Source organism: Rhinopithecus roxellana, chromosome 1, assembly GCF_007565055.1.
Source record: "Rhinopithecus roxellana isolate Shanxi Qingling chromosome 1, ASM756505v1, whole genome shotgun sequence".
NCBI classification, from domain to species: domain Eukaryota; kingdom Metazoa; phylum Chordata; class Mammalia; order Primates; family Cercopithecidae; genus Rhinopithecus; species Rhinopithecus roxellana.
In genome coordinates this window covers 190,480,212-190,493,171 of record NC_044549.1, presented here as the reverse complement: position 1 = coordinate 190,493,171, position 12,960 = coordinate 190,480,212, and the positions used below count along the sequence as shown (strand labels likewise).

At 41.4% G+C, this 12,960-nt stretch overlaps 1 protein-coding gene and 1 non-coding gene across 4 annotated transcripts in view; one reads left to right on the top strand and one right to left on the bottom strand.

Annotated features, from left to right (window-relative positions):
- Window positions 1–12,960, top strand: part of TFDP2 (transcription factor Dp-2) — a 201,366-nt gene continuing 188,406 nt past the window's right edge. For all 3 annotated transcript variants that reach the window (XM_010378274.2, XM_030934845.1, XM_010378275.2), the window contains exon 1: window positions 1–380. The gene's annotated coding sequence lies outside the window, so the exon portion shown is untranslated. The remainder of the gene's footprint in view (window positions 381–12,960) is intronic.
- LOC115892093 lies at window positions 4,363–4,464 on the bottom strand. Its single transcript, XR_004051982.1, has one exon. It is a non-coding gene; the product is annotated as a U6 spliceosomal RNA (small nuclear RNA).

Here is a 12,960-nt window from a genome sequence, read left to right as displayed (position 1 = left end):
ATCCCGAGGGCCAATCGGCGCGCACCGTGCTGCTCCGCCGCCAAAGCTCGCGCGGGGGAAGAGGGGCTGTAGCTGGGCAGGGAGAGGGCGGACGAAATCGGCAGCGATCTCGGCTGCGGCGCTACTGCCACTGCACGGCCCGCGGGGCGCGCCCTGACCCTTCCTCTTTGGGCAGGCTCGAGGGCGCGCGCACAGTCGGCGTTCCGGGCCCTCAAACTCCTGGGCCTTGACCGGGCAGGCCGCGTCTCCCCGGGTGTGAGTCCACCGGGACCCGGCAGCCGCCAAGCGCGGGCGCCACAGAAGCGGCGGCGCCCGAAGACGCGCTCCCTGCTCGGCCCGACAGCCTCGCTTGACCGCCAGTTCTTCTGCAGCCGAAGGCGGTAAGGTCTGGGGCGAGGGCGCGGGCCCGCGCGCCGAGGGCCTTTGGACCCAGCCGGGCGCGTTCCTGGGCAGGTTTCCCTCCCTGCGCCCAGGGGCCCCCTTGTCCCTCACACGAGTCCTATCTGTTTAGACCCGGGTTCTCCAGGCCTGGCCGGGTAACCCGTGAGTGTCTGGGCCAGAGTCGAAAGCCGGAGAGGGTCACCCTCTTAGTGCATAGAGCAAATCGGGGGAGGTAACGTCCCTGAGTCACGCCTCGTAGAAGAGGGGAAGGGCTGCTTTCTACTTTCTCGTTCTCTTCAAAGAAGGATGGCTTCTGAATCTGGTTTTCCGATTTTTCCCTCCTCCTTTCATGACTCACACGCCTCTGTCTCCACCAGGTGTTTGTTTGTTTTTTAAAAGAGTTTCTAACCTTTGTGTGCTTGAAGAACCTCATATGCCCCATAAAGGAACTTTTCTCTGAAGTAGAGGATCGCTTTTTGGGCCCAGACTCCTTTGAGAAAATCTGGAAACCAAGGTCTCTCTTCACAAAGAAGTGTAAGGGTTTTCCCAGGATCTCGCTGAGAGACAGTACCACGAAGTGGATGAGCGCCCCAGTCTCTCTTACCAGCCTATGCTATATTCTATTGTGTGATCTCGGTTTCTCCATCTGTAAATTAGATGCATCCACCTATTCGGTGTGTTTCGGGGAGTGAATGGACTAATGTATGGAGTGCAATCGTAAGAAAATTCTCCACGTATTAAATGTCTTGTATTAGGCGTTTGCCGTGGATGCTGGTTTAGAAAAAGACCCTATATTATTTCCCTTTTAGTGTTGAGACAGTGAACAGGTTCATTCCTTTTCCATATTCACTGCTGAAGCTACTTTTGAACCCATGAATACTTTTCTCTTTTCCTCATTCCATCTCAGAGGGCATAGCCTCCCTGTCTCACTTATTTGCTGTCTTTCAGTAAGGCTCTCTTTTAACAGTCTTCTCCTTCCCCTCTCTCCCCGAGATCTGAGTTTTGTGTCTTTTCATTTGACTTTCACAACCTATTTTTTTTTTTTTTTTTCTGGGCCATGTGTTTTCTCTTAATGACTTGAATTTATCTTCGCCTAATAAATGGTTATTTGCCTGTTTTTGGTTTTTTTTTTTTTTTTTCCAGCTCGTGAGTGTATATTCATCTATTTTATATATGGCATAATCATGACCCTGTCTCTCCTTAAAAGTAAATATAAAAATAGTTTAATTGATCTATATTGCAGCTTCCTTTTCCATTTCATTGGTTAGCCTGTTGTTTAGCTAAACCTTTATCACTGTCAGATTACTATAATTAATCTTTAATGGCAGTGTCCATTCTCAGCACCAGGGGAAAAATCAAATGCCTAGACCCCAGATTCTGTCACACTTATGTACTGGCTCTGGATGTGTTTGCTGTTTATTAGAACATCTTGTGCCTGTAACTAGTCTAGTCTAAGAGTAGACATGGTGTCTGTAGCATTGTTCTGACTGTGCAGTTGCAGTTTCAGCACTGTGGCACTTACATTTGTTAATAAAGGTCCAAGATTTACTGAACTCTTACTTTTCAGTTCTCTTCATTTCTAGGTGTTTAAAAAAGAAAGCTGAATTTTTCTAGTGTGTAATACTTCATATTCTCATTTTGTGATCATGTAATTCCTCCCACCCCGACTTTTGTGAATATGTAGTCCAAGTGGCACATGGAAGTTTTTCTCTTGCAGCCAAAATTCTTAACTGTCTGAGCTGTGTGCCCTCAATATAACTGATGAACTGGGATGTAATTCCTTGTCATCATCTTTTAAACTCTTATTGCAATATGTGTTATAATGGATCTCAGAAGAAACTAGAAAGCATAGATTGAGAGTTCTTTTAGATCATAGAATTTTAAATTGTAGTGAATTTTAAAGAGAATCAAATACACTCACCTCTTCATACATAAATCCTTTCCATTTTAATCTGGGATACATGACTAGGTGTGCGGCATGAATAGATATGAAAATAGACTTGTGAACTCTTGGAAATATTATGCAAAATTATGCACATTTGTATATTTTTTGGAGAGACTATGGTGTCATAGTTGCTGAGATAAAGATATTTGGTCAATTCCATTTATTTATTTATTTATTTATTTATTTATTTATTTATTTATTTTTGAGACAGGGTTTCTCTATGTTGCTCAAGCTTGTCTGGAACTCCTGGGCTCAAGTGATCCTCCCAACTCACCCTCCCAAGTAGCTGGGGTTGTAGGCACACACCTCGCCATGTTTGGACAACTCTAATTTTTATAAAATTATTTCTTTCATTGAACTAGAAATTGTGTCCTCACTGTCTCTTCTGTATTGTGGGTTTTCAACTATTTGAAGATACTTATATTCCACTGAGTGTTTTCTTCTCTAGCAAATATTATCAGTCTTTAACCTCTGTAAGTGACTTTTGTGTCATTGTTTTCGTTTGCATCTCCTTACAGAACTCATAGCCCACTTGTGAATTTGTTTAGTTCATCCATATTCGTCCGACAAGAATGGTACCCCAAATTAGGTATTAACTAGTGTAGAAGACTGTAAGTTACCTCTCTGATTTTAAAGCATGTACTTTAAGAGTAGACTTGCTTCTTTGGCAACCACATTACACTGTTAATTTATAATAATTTACTAGGCCGGGCGCGGTGGCTCAAGCCTGTAATCCCAGCACTTTGGGAGGCCGAGACGGGCGGATCACGAGGTCAGGAGATCAAGACCATCCTGGCTAACATGGTGAAACCCCGTCTCTACTAAAAATACAAAAAACTAGCCGGGCGACCTGGCGGGTGCCTGTAGTCCCAGCTACTAGGGAGGCTGAGGCAGGAGAATGGCGTGAACCCGGGAGGCGGAGCTTGCAGTGAGCTGAGATCCGGCCACTGCACTCCAGCCTGGGCGACAGAGCGAGACTCTGTCTCAAAAAAAAAAAAAAATAAAATAAAATATAATAATTTACTAGTTAAGAAGATTAACTTTGGGGCTAGCCTTCCTGTGTTTAGATCCTAACTCTGCAGTTTATCAGCTGGGTAACCTTGAGTAAATTATGTAAACACTCTGGGCCTAAGTCTCCTCATCTCTAATATGGGGTTAATAATAGTGACTATCTTATACAATTCTGAAGATAATTAAATTAATGTATATATGTAAGTCACTTAGAATGGGTTGGGGCATCCAAGTACTATGTATATATGATACCTGTTTTACTACTGGTTTCCTTGTCAACTAAAATTATTGAATTGTTTTGTTCATGCTGTCTCTGTTCTTAAAGTCATACTCTCTAAATTCTTTAATAGAATATTTTTTGGTAGGACTTTACATGTGTCTGTATTAAGTTTTATTTTGTAAGATTGCTTCTAGTCTGTTGACATTAAAAATATCCTGATTTGGTCATCCAATAAATATCAAATCTATGCATTTGATAAACATACAAGTTTGATAATTTTGGCATTGCCTTCATGCAAATTTTTCACTAAAATGCTGTCTAGGCAGGGCTGAGGGCAGAGTTCTTTACCTGCTGAAGACCTCTCTTAAAGGTGATAAAAAATTTTATTATTAATTCTTTGGTTCAGGTTGGTCAGCCAATTAGAAAATTCAGCTAATTTATCATCATCTACCTCATATGTTTCCAAGTTCTCACAAGGAATATGTGAGGAACTTTGACAATTGCCTTACTAAAACCTAGATTTTATATGTCTCCTTTTTTTTACCCTATCATTACTTGTCCTTAATGAAACTATACTATATTCCAGTAGCATATGTTGATTACTACGTTTTTGTCTTTTTTTCAGAAAAGGATTTTTATTTATTTATTTATTTTGAGACAGAGTCTCTGTCACCCAGGCTGGAGTGCGGTGGCCTCTTGGATTTAAGCAATTCTCCTTCCCCGGCCTCCCGAGTTGCTGGGTCTGCAGGAGCTTGCCACCACACCCGGCTGATTTTTGTATCAGAAAAGGATTTTTAATTCAAGTAAAAATGTGGAATGCTTTATGAATTTGTGTGTTATCATTGCACAGGGGCCATGCTAATCTCTGATTTGTTCCCGTTTAGTATATGTGCTGCTAAAGGAGCACTGATTACTACTTTTTCTAAGTGTTCACAAACTTCTCTTAGTAATGATTCTAGAATCATGTCTAAAATTACGTTTAACTTCAATGATCAATAGTTGACAGGATCCCATTTCTCTTTTTTTGAACACGAGTACTACATTTTCTATCTTCAGTCTTCTGGTAACCTCTCCTGCTCACCATAGTTGCTAAATGATTGCCAACAGCTGTATGGAATTTTATCTGGAGCAATATACCTTGTTGAACAGTTAGGAACTGTCTTTTATCTTCATGTTCATATTGAGCTTTCATTTCTGCCAATTCATTGATAAATTTATTAAATGCCCATTTTGCACAAGATATCAATGCTTGTTTTACCTGATCATCCAAAGATAATTTTTCTTAATAAAAATGCCTGAAGCAAAAAGGTAATGTACATCTATTTCTCTCCATTGCTACTATTATTAATATTACTGTAATCTGGGCCACCATTCCTTCTTTAGTGGACTGCAGTAATAGCTTCCTGTAAACCTTCCTTCTTCCACTCCGTTTCTGTCTCTGGTCCTTATGTATGGCAGCCAAAGTTATCTTTGTTTTAAAAATGCTTGTATGTTTTAAAAGTCGTTTCTGGGAGGTGCAGTGACTCATGCCTGTAATCCCAGTGCTTTGGGAGGCCGAGGTGGGCGGATTGCTGAGCCCAGGAGCTCAAGACCAGCCTGGGCAACATGGCGAAACCTGTCTCTACTAAAAACGCAAAACGTAGCCAGGCTCAGGAGGTTGAGGTGGGAGGATCTCTTGAGCCCAGGAAGTCAAGGCTGCAGTGAGCTGTGATCGTGCCACTGCACTCCAGTCTGGGCAACAGAGTGAGACCCTATCTCAAAATAAATACATAAGAATAAATAAATAAATAAGTCTTTTCTTTCCTAGTGGCATAAGCTGTAATCTAATTAGAATTTTATTTATAAGCATAGTACTTTCCAACTCCCTTTTTCTGTTTTCTCTTTACTGTCCTTTTAAATTCAAGCCCCCCTACCCCCACTGTCCCACTTTTTTTTGGAGACAGAGTCTTGCTCTATTGCCCAGGCTGGCAGTGGTGCAGTCTCGGCTTACTGCAACCTCCGCCTCCTGGGTTCAAGTGATTCTTGTGCCTCAACCTTCCAAGTAGCTGAGATTATAGGCATGTGCCACCACACCTGGCTAATTTTTGTATTTTTAGTAGAAACAGGGTTTTGCCATGTTGGCCAGGCTGATCTTGAACTCCTAAACTCAAGCAATGCACCTCCCTTGGCCTCCCAAAGTGCTGGGATTACAGATGTGAGCCACCGCACCCAACTTCAGACCCCTTTTTACCTTTGGTTTTCTTGGGGATGATATGAACCAGCAGCCAGATAGTAGGCATAGAGAGATGGTGACTCCCCACCAGTTGATCTTTGTGTGTATTACTCAAAAGACACATGTGAAGTGCTTATTATGTTACAGGCACTGTGTGAGGCACTAAGTTGACAAAGGGACATAATGTAATCTCATCCCTCAAAGAATCCTAAGTGCAAGAAAAGATGAAATAGGGGAAAATAGCTTGGAGAACCCAAAAATATATCTTCTTTTTGGTTGGGTCTTTTCCAGCGTAGCTTTTTTTTTCCCCTAAAGTGTTGAGAACTCATTCAAATATAAGTGAGTGGTTTGAAAATTAGCCATTGTTGATTAATCATTCTTTCACTAGTGCCACTGTTTACTATAACTGAAAAAATAGGCTGGGCGTGGTAGCTCATGCCTATAATAATCCTAGCACTTTGGGAGGCCGAGGTGGGTGGATCACTTGAGGTCAAGAGTTCAAGTCCAGCGTGGCCAACATGATGAAATGCCATCTCTTCTAAAAATACAAAAATTAGCTGGATATGGTTGCATTTGCCTGTAATCCTACCTACTTGGGAGGCTGACACAGGGGAATCGCTTGAACCTGGGAGGCAGAGGTTGCAGTGAGCTGAGATCTTGCCACTACACTCCATCCTGGGTGACAGAGTGAGACTCTGTTTCAAAATAAATAAATAAACAAAGAGGCTGGGCATAGTGCCTCATGCTGTAATCCCAGCTCTTTGGGAAGAATTACTTTGAGGCCAAAAGTTTAAGACCATCCTGGGCAACTTTGCAAGGCCCCATCTCTACAAATGAAAAAAAATTAGCCAGGTGTGGTGGCACATATCCCAGCTACTAAGGAGGCTGAGGTGGGAAGATTGCTTGAGCTCAAGAGTTTGAGGCTACACTGAACTATGATCACGCCACTGTACTCCAGTTTGGGCGACAGAGTGAGACTGTTTCAAAAAAATAAATTAATTTTTTAAAAATAAGAAAATATATATAAAAGACCATTTCTGTGTTATCTTAAGTTTGGTTGTATTTCAGCTAATTGATGAAATCATGATTATGAGCTTTATTACTCTATTTTACTGACTAGTATACTGTGAACAGAAGAAAGTACATACTTAGATAAGATGTATAATACTAAATTCAATCATCTGAACTTTTAATTTTTAAAATTTTTGTGGGTACATAGTAGGTGTATATATTTATGGGGTACATGAGATGTTTTGAAATCGGCATGTAATGTGAAATAAGTACATTATGGAGAATGGGGTATTCATCCCCTCAAGCATTTATCCTTTAAGTGACAAACAATCCAAATACACTCTTTAAGTTATTTTAAAATGCAAAATTAAGTTATTAATGACTATAGTCACCCTTTTGTGCTACCAAATAGTAGGTCTTATTTATTCTTTGTATTTTTTTGTACCCATTAACCATCCCCCACATCCCCATACTACCCTTCGCAGCTTCCAGTAACCATCCTTCTACTCTCTCTGTCCATGAGTTCAGTTATTTTGATTTTTAGATCCCGCAATTAAGTGAGAGCATGTAATGTTTGTCTTTTTGTGCCTGGCTTATTTCACTTAACATAATGATCTCCAGTTCCATCCATGTTGTTGCAAATGACTGGATCTTATTCTTTTTTTTCTTTTTTTTACAAGACGGTGTCCTGCTCTTGTGCCCAGGCTGGAGTGCAGTGACAATCTCGGCTTACTGCAACCTCCGCCTCCCAGGTTTAAGTGATTCTCCTGCCTCAGCTTCCTGAGTGGCTGGGATTACAGGCGCGCACCACCACACCCAGCTAATTTTTGTATTTTTAGTAGTGACGGGGTTTCACCATATTGGCCAGGCTGGTCTCAAACTCTTAGCCTCAAGTGATCTGCCTGCCTCGGCCTCCCAAAGTGCTGGGATTACAGACGTGAGCCATCGTGCCCAGCCATGGATCTCATTCTTTTTTATGGCCAAATAGTACTTCATTGTATATATGTACCACATTTTCTTTATTCATTCATCTGTTAATGAACACTTCGATTGCTTCCAAATCTTAGCTATTGTAAACAGTGCTGCAACAAACAGGAATGCAGATACCTCTTCAATATACTGATTTCCTTTCTTTTGGCAGTGGGATTGCTGGATCATATGGTAGCTCAATTTTTAGTATTTTGAGGAACGTCCAAGTTGTTCTCTATAGTGGTTGTACTAATTTACATTCCCATCAACAGTTTAGGAAGGTTCCTTTCTCTGCACATCCCCACCAGTATTTGTTACTGCCTGTCTTTTGGATATAAGCCATTTTAACTGGGGTGAAATGATAGCTCATTGTGGTTTTGATTTGCATTTCTTCGATGATCAGCAATGTTGAGCACCTTTTTGAATGCCTATTTGCCATTCGTATGTCTTTTGAGAAATGTCTATTCAGATCTTTTGCCTATTTTTTAATGGGATTATTATTATTTTTTTTTCTAGAATTGCTTGAGCTCCTTATATATTCTGGTTATAAATCTCTTGTCAGATGGATAGTTTGCAAATGTTTTCTCCCATTCTGTGGGTTATCTCTTCACTTTGTTGATTGTATCCTTTGCTGTGCAGAAACTTTTTACTTGATGTGATCCCATTTGTTTATTTTTGCTTTAGTTGCCTGTGCTTGTGGGGTACTGCTCAAAAAATTCTTGCCCAGACCAATGTCCTGGAGATTTTCCCCAATATTTTCTTCTAGCAGTTTCACATTTTGAGGTCTTAGGTTTAAGTCTTTAATCCATTTTGATTTGATTTTTTTTTTTAAGACAGGGTCTTGCTTGGTTGCCCAGGCTGGAGTGCAGTGGCTTGATAACAGCTCACTGCAACTTCCGCCTCCCAGGTTCAAGCAGTTCTTGTGCCTCAGCCACCCAAGTAGCTGGGACTACAGGCATGTGCCACCATACCCAGCTAATTTTTGTATTTTTAGTAGAGATGGGGTTTCACCATGTTGACCAGACTTGTCTTGAACTCCTGACCTCAAGTGATCTGCTTGCCTTGGCCTCCCAAAGTGTTGGGATTACAGGCGTGAGCCACTGCGCCCAGCCTTATTTGATTTTTGTATATGGCCAGTGATATGTGTCTAGTTTTTTTCTTCTGCATATGCATATCCAGTTTTCCCAGCACCATTTATTGAAGAGACTGTCTTTTCCCCAGTGTATGTTCTTGACACCTTTGTGGAAAATGAGTTAACTGTAGGTGGGTGGATTTGTTTCTAGATTCTCTGTTCTATCCCATTGTTCTGTGTGTCTGTTTTTATTCCAGTCCCATGCTGTTTTGGTTACTATAACTCTGTAGTATAGTTGAAGTTAGGTAATGTGATTCCTCCAGTTTTGTTCGTTTTACTCAAGATAGCTTTGACTATTCTGGGTCTTTTGTGGTTCCATATAAATCTTAGGATTGTTTTTTCTACTTCTGTGAAGCATGTCATTGTCATTTTGATAGGGATTGCCTTGAATTTGTAGATTGCTTTGATAGTAGTATTGACATTTTAACAATATTGATTCTTTCAATCCGTGAACATGGAATATTTTTCCGTTTTTTTGGTGTCCTCTTCAATTTCTTTCATCAGTGTTTTATAGTTTTCATTACAGAGATATTTCACTTCTTTGGTTAATACCTAGTTATTCAGTTTTATATGTGGCTGTTATAAATGGAGTTACTTTTAAAATTTCTTTTTCTTATTGTTCACTGTTGGCATATGGAAATGCTACTAATTTTTGTATGTTGATTTTATATCATGTAACTTTATTTAATTTGTTTATCACTTCTATTAATAATACTTTTTTTGTGGAGTCTTTAGATTTGTCCAAATACAAAATTGCATCATCTGCAAACAGGGATAATTTGACTTCTTCCTTTCCAATTTGGATGCCCTTTATAGCTTTCTATTGTCTGATTGCTCTAGCTGGGACTTCCAGTACTTTGTTGAATAACAATAGTGACAGTGGGCATGCTTGTCATGTTTCAGATCTTTGAGGAAAGGATTTCTAGTTTTTCCCCATTCAGTATGATACTAGCTGTGGGTCTGTCATATATGGCTTTTATTATGTTGGGGTGTGTTCCTTCTATCCCCAGTTTTTTGAGTATCTTAACTTCTTTGTAACATAAATATTTTATTTAAGATCTGTATGTCCTTTTGCAACATATTTCATGCTCTTTTGACTTTTTTTTGTTTTCTTGAGACAGAGTCTTGCTCTGTCACCCAGGCTGGAGTGCAGTGGCATGATATCAACTCACTGCAACCTCTGACTCCCGGGTTAAAGTGATTCTTGTGCCTCAACCTCCCAAGTAGCTGGGATAACAGGTATGTACCACCACGCCTGACTAATAGCTGTATTTTTAATAGAGACAGGGTTTTACCATGTTGGCCAGGCTAGTCTTGAACTCCTGGCCCTCAGTGATCTGCTGCCTCAGCCTCCAAAAGTTCTGGATTACAAACTTAAGCCACCACACCTGGCCTATGTTCTTTTGACTTTAAAAGAAATTAAACAGGGAGGGAGGAGGTGGGGAGGGATTGCATTGGGAGTTATACCTGATATAAATGATGAATTGATGGGTGCTGACGAGTTGATGGGTGCAGCACACCAACATGGCACAAGTATACATATGTAACAAACCTGCACGTTATGCACATGTACCCTAGAACTTAAAGTATAATTTAAAAAAAAAAAAGAAATTAAACAGATCTTTGTTCAAGATGGCCGAATAGGAACAGCTCTGGTCTGCAGCTCCCAGTGTGACTGATGCAGAAGACGGGTGATTTCTGCACTTCCAACTGAAGTACCTGGTTCATCTCATTGGTACTGGTTGGACAGTGAGTACAGCCCACAGAGGGCTAGCTGAAGCAGGACAGGGCATTGCCTCACCCAGGAAGCAGAAGGGATTGGAGGATTTCCCTTTCCTAGCCAAGGGAAGCTGTGACAGACTGTACCTGGAAAAATGGGACACTCTTGCCCAAATACTGCACTTTCCCCATGGTCTTAGCAACTGGCAGAACAGGAGATTCTCTCCTGTGCCTGGTTTGGCGGGTCCCACACCCACGGAGCCTTGCTCACTGCTAGCACAGCTGTCTGAGATGGACCTGCGAGGCTGCAGCTGGGTGGGGGGAGGGTTGTCCGCCATTGCTGAGGGTTGAGTAGGTAAACAAAGCAGCCAGGAAGCTCAAACTGGGCGGAGCCCACCCCAGCTCAGCAAGGCCTACTGCCTCTATAGACTCCACCTCTGTGGGCAGGGCATAGTGGAACAAAAGGCAGCAGAAACTTCTGCAAACTTAAACGTTTCTGTCTGACAGCAGTGGTTCTCCCAGCACAGCATTTGAACTCTGAGAACGGACAGTCTGCCTCCTCAAGTGGGTCCCTGACCCCCATGTAGCCTAACTGGGAGACATCTCCCAGTAGGGAGCAACAGACACCTCATACAGGTGGGTGCTCCTCTTGGACGAAGCTTCCAGAGGAAGGATCAGGCAGCAATATTTGCTATTCTGCAATATCTGCTATTCTGCAGCCTCCACTGATGATACCCAGGCAAACAGGGTCTGGAGTGGACCTCCAGCAAACTCCAGTAGACCTGCAGCTGAGGGACCTGACTGTTAGAAGGAAGACTAACAAACAGAAAGGAATAGCATCAGCATCAACAAAAAGGACATCTACACCAAAACCCCATCTGTAGGTCACCAACATCAAAGACCAAAGGTAGGTAAAACCACAAAGATGGGGAGAAACCAGAGCAGAAAAGCTGAAAATTCTAAAAACCAGAGCACCTCTTCTCCTCCAAAGGATCGCAGCTCCTCATCAGCAACAGAACAAAGCTGGACAGAGAATGACTTTGATGAGTTGACAGAAGTAATCTTCAGAAGGTAGGTAATAACAATCTTTGAGCTAAGAAGCATGTTCTAACCCATTGCAAGGCAGCTAAAAACCTTGATAAAAGGTTATGGCTGACTAGAATAAACAGTGTAGAGAATACCTTAAGTGACCTGATGGAGCTGAAAACCATGGCATGAGAACTTGGTGATGCATGCACAAGCTTCAATAGCCGAATCAATCAAGTGGAAGAAAGGATATCAGTGATTAAAGATCAAATTAATGAAATAAAGCAAGAAGACAAGTTTAGCGAAAAAAGAGTAGAAAGAAACGAATAAAGCCTCCAGGAAATATGGGACTATGTGAAAAGACCAAATCTATGTTTGATTGGTGTACCTGAAAGTGACGAGGAGAATGGAACCAAGTTGGAAAACACTCTTCAGGATATCCAAGAGGACTTCCCCAACTAGCAAGGCAGTCCAACATTCAAATTCAGGAAATACAGAGAACGCCATAAAGATACTCCTTGAGAAGAGCAACCCTAAGACACATAATTGTCAGATTCACCAAGGTTGAAATGAAGGAAAAGTGTTAAGGGCAGCCAGAGAGAAACGTCGGGTTACCCACAAAGGGAAGCCCATCAGACTAACAGTGGATCTCTCGACAGAAACTCTACAAGCCAGAAGAGAGTGGGGGGCCAGTATTCAACATCCTTAAAGAAAAGAATTTTCAGCTCAGAATCTCATATCTAGCCAAACTAAGCTTTATAAGTGAAGGAGAAATAAAATCCTTTATAGACAAGCAAATGCTGAGAGATTTTGTCACCACAAGGCCGGCCTTACCAGAGCTCCTGAAGGAAGCACTAAACGTGGAAAGGAACAACTGGTACCAGCCACTGCAAAAAAATGCCAAATTTTAAAGACCATGAATACTGTTAAGAAACTGCATCAATTAACGGGCAAAATAACCAGCTAACATCATAATGACAGGATCAGATCCACACATAACAATATTAACCTTAAATGTAAATGGGCTAAATGCCCCCAATTAAAAGACACAGACTGGAAAATTGGATAACGAGTCAAGACCCATCAGTGTGCTGTATTCAGGAGACCCATCTCACATGCAGTGACACACTTAAGCTCAAAATAAAGGGATGGAGGAAGATCTACCAAGCAGATGGAAAGCCAAAAAAAGCAGGGGTTGCAGTCCTAGTTTCTGATAAAACAGACTTTAAACCAACAAAGATCAGAAGAGATAAAGAAGGCCATTACGCAATGGCAAAGGGATCAATTCAACAAGAAGAGCTAACTATCCTAAATATATATACACCAAATATAGG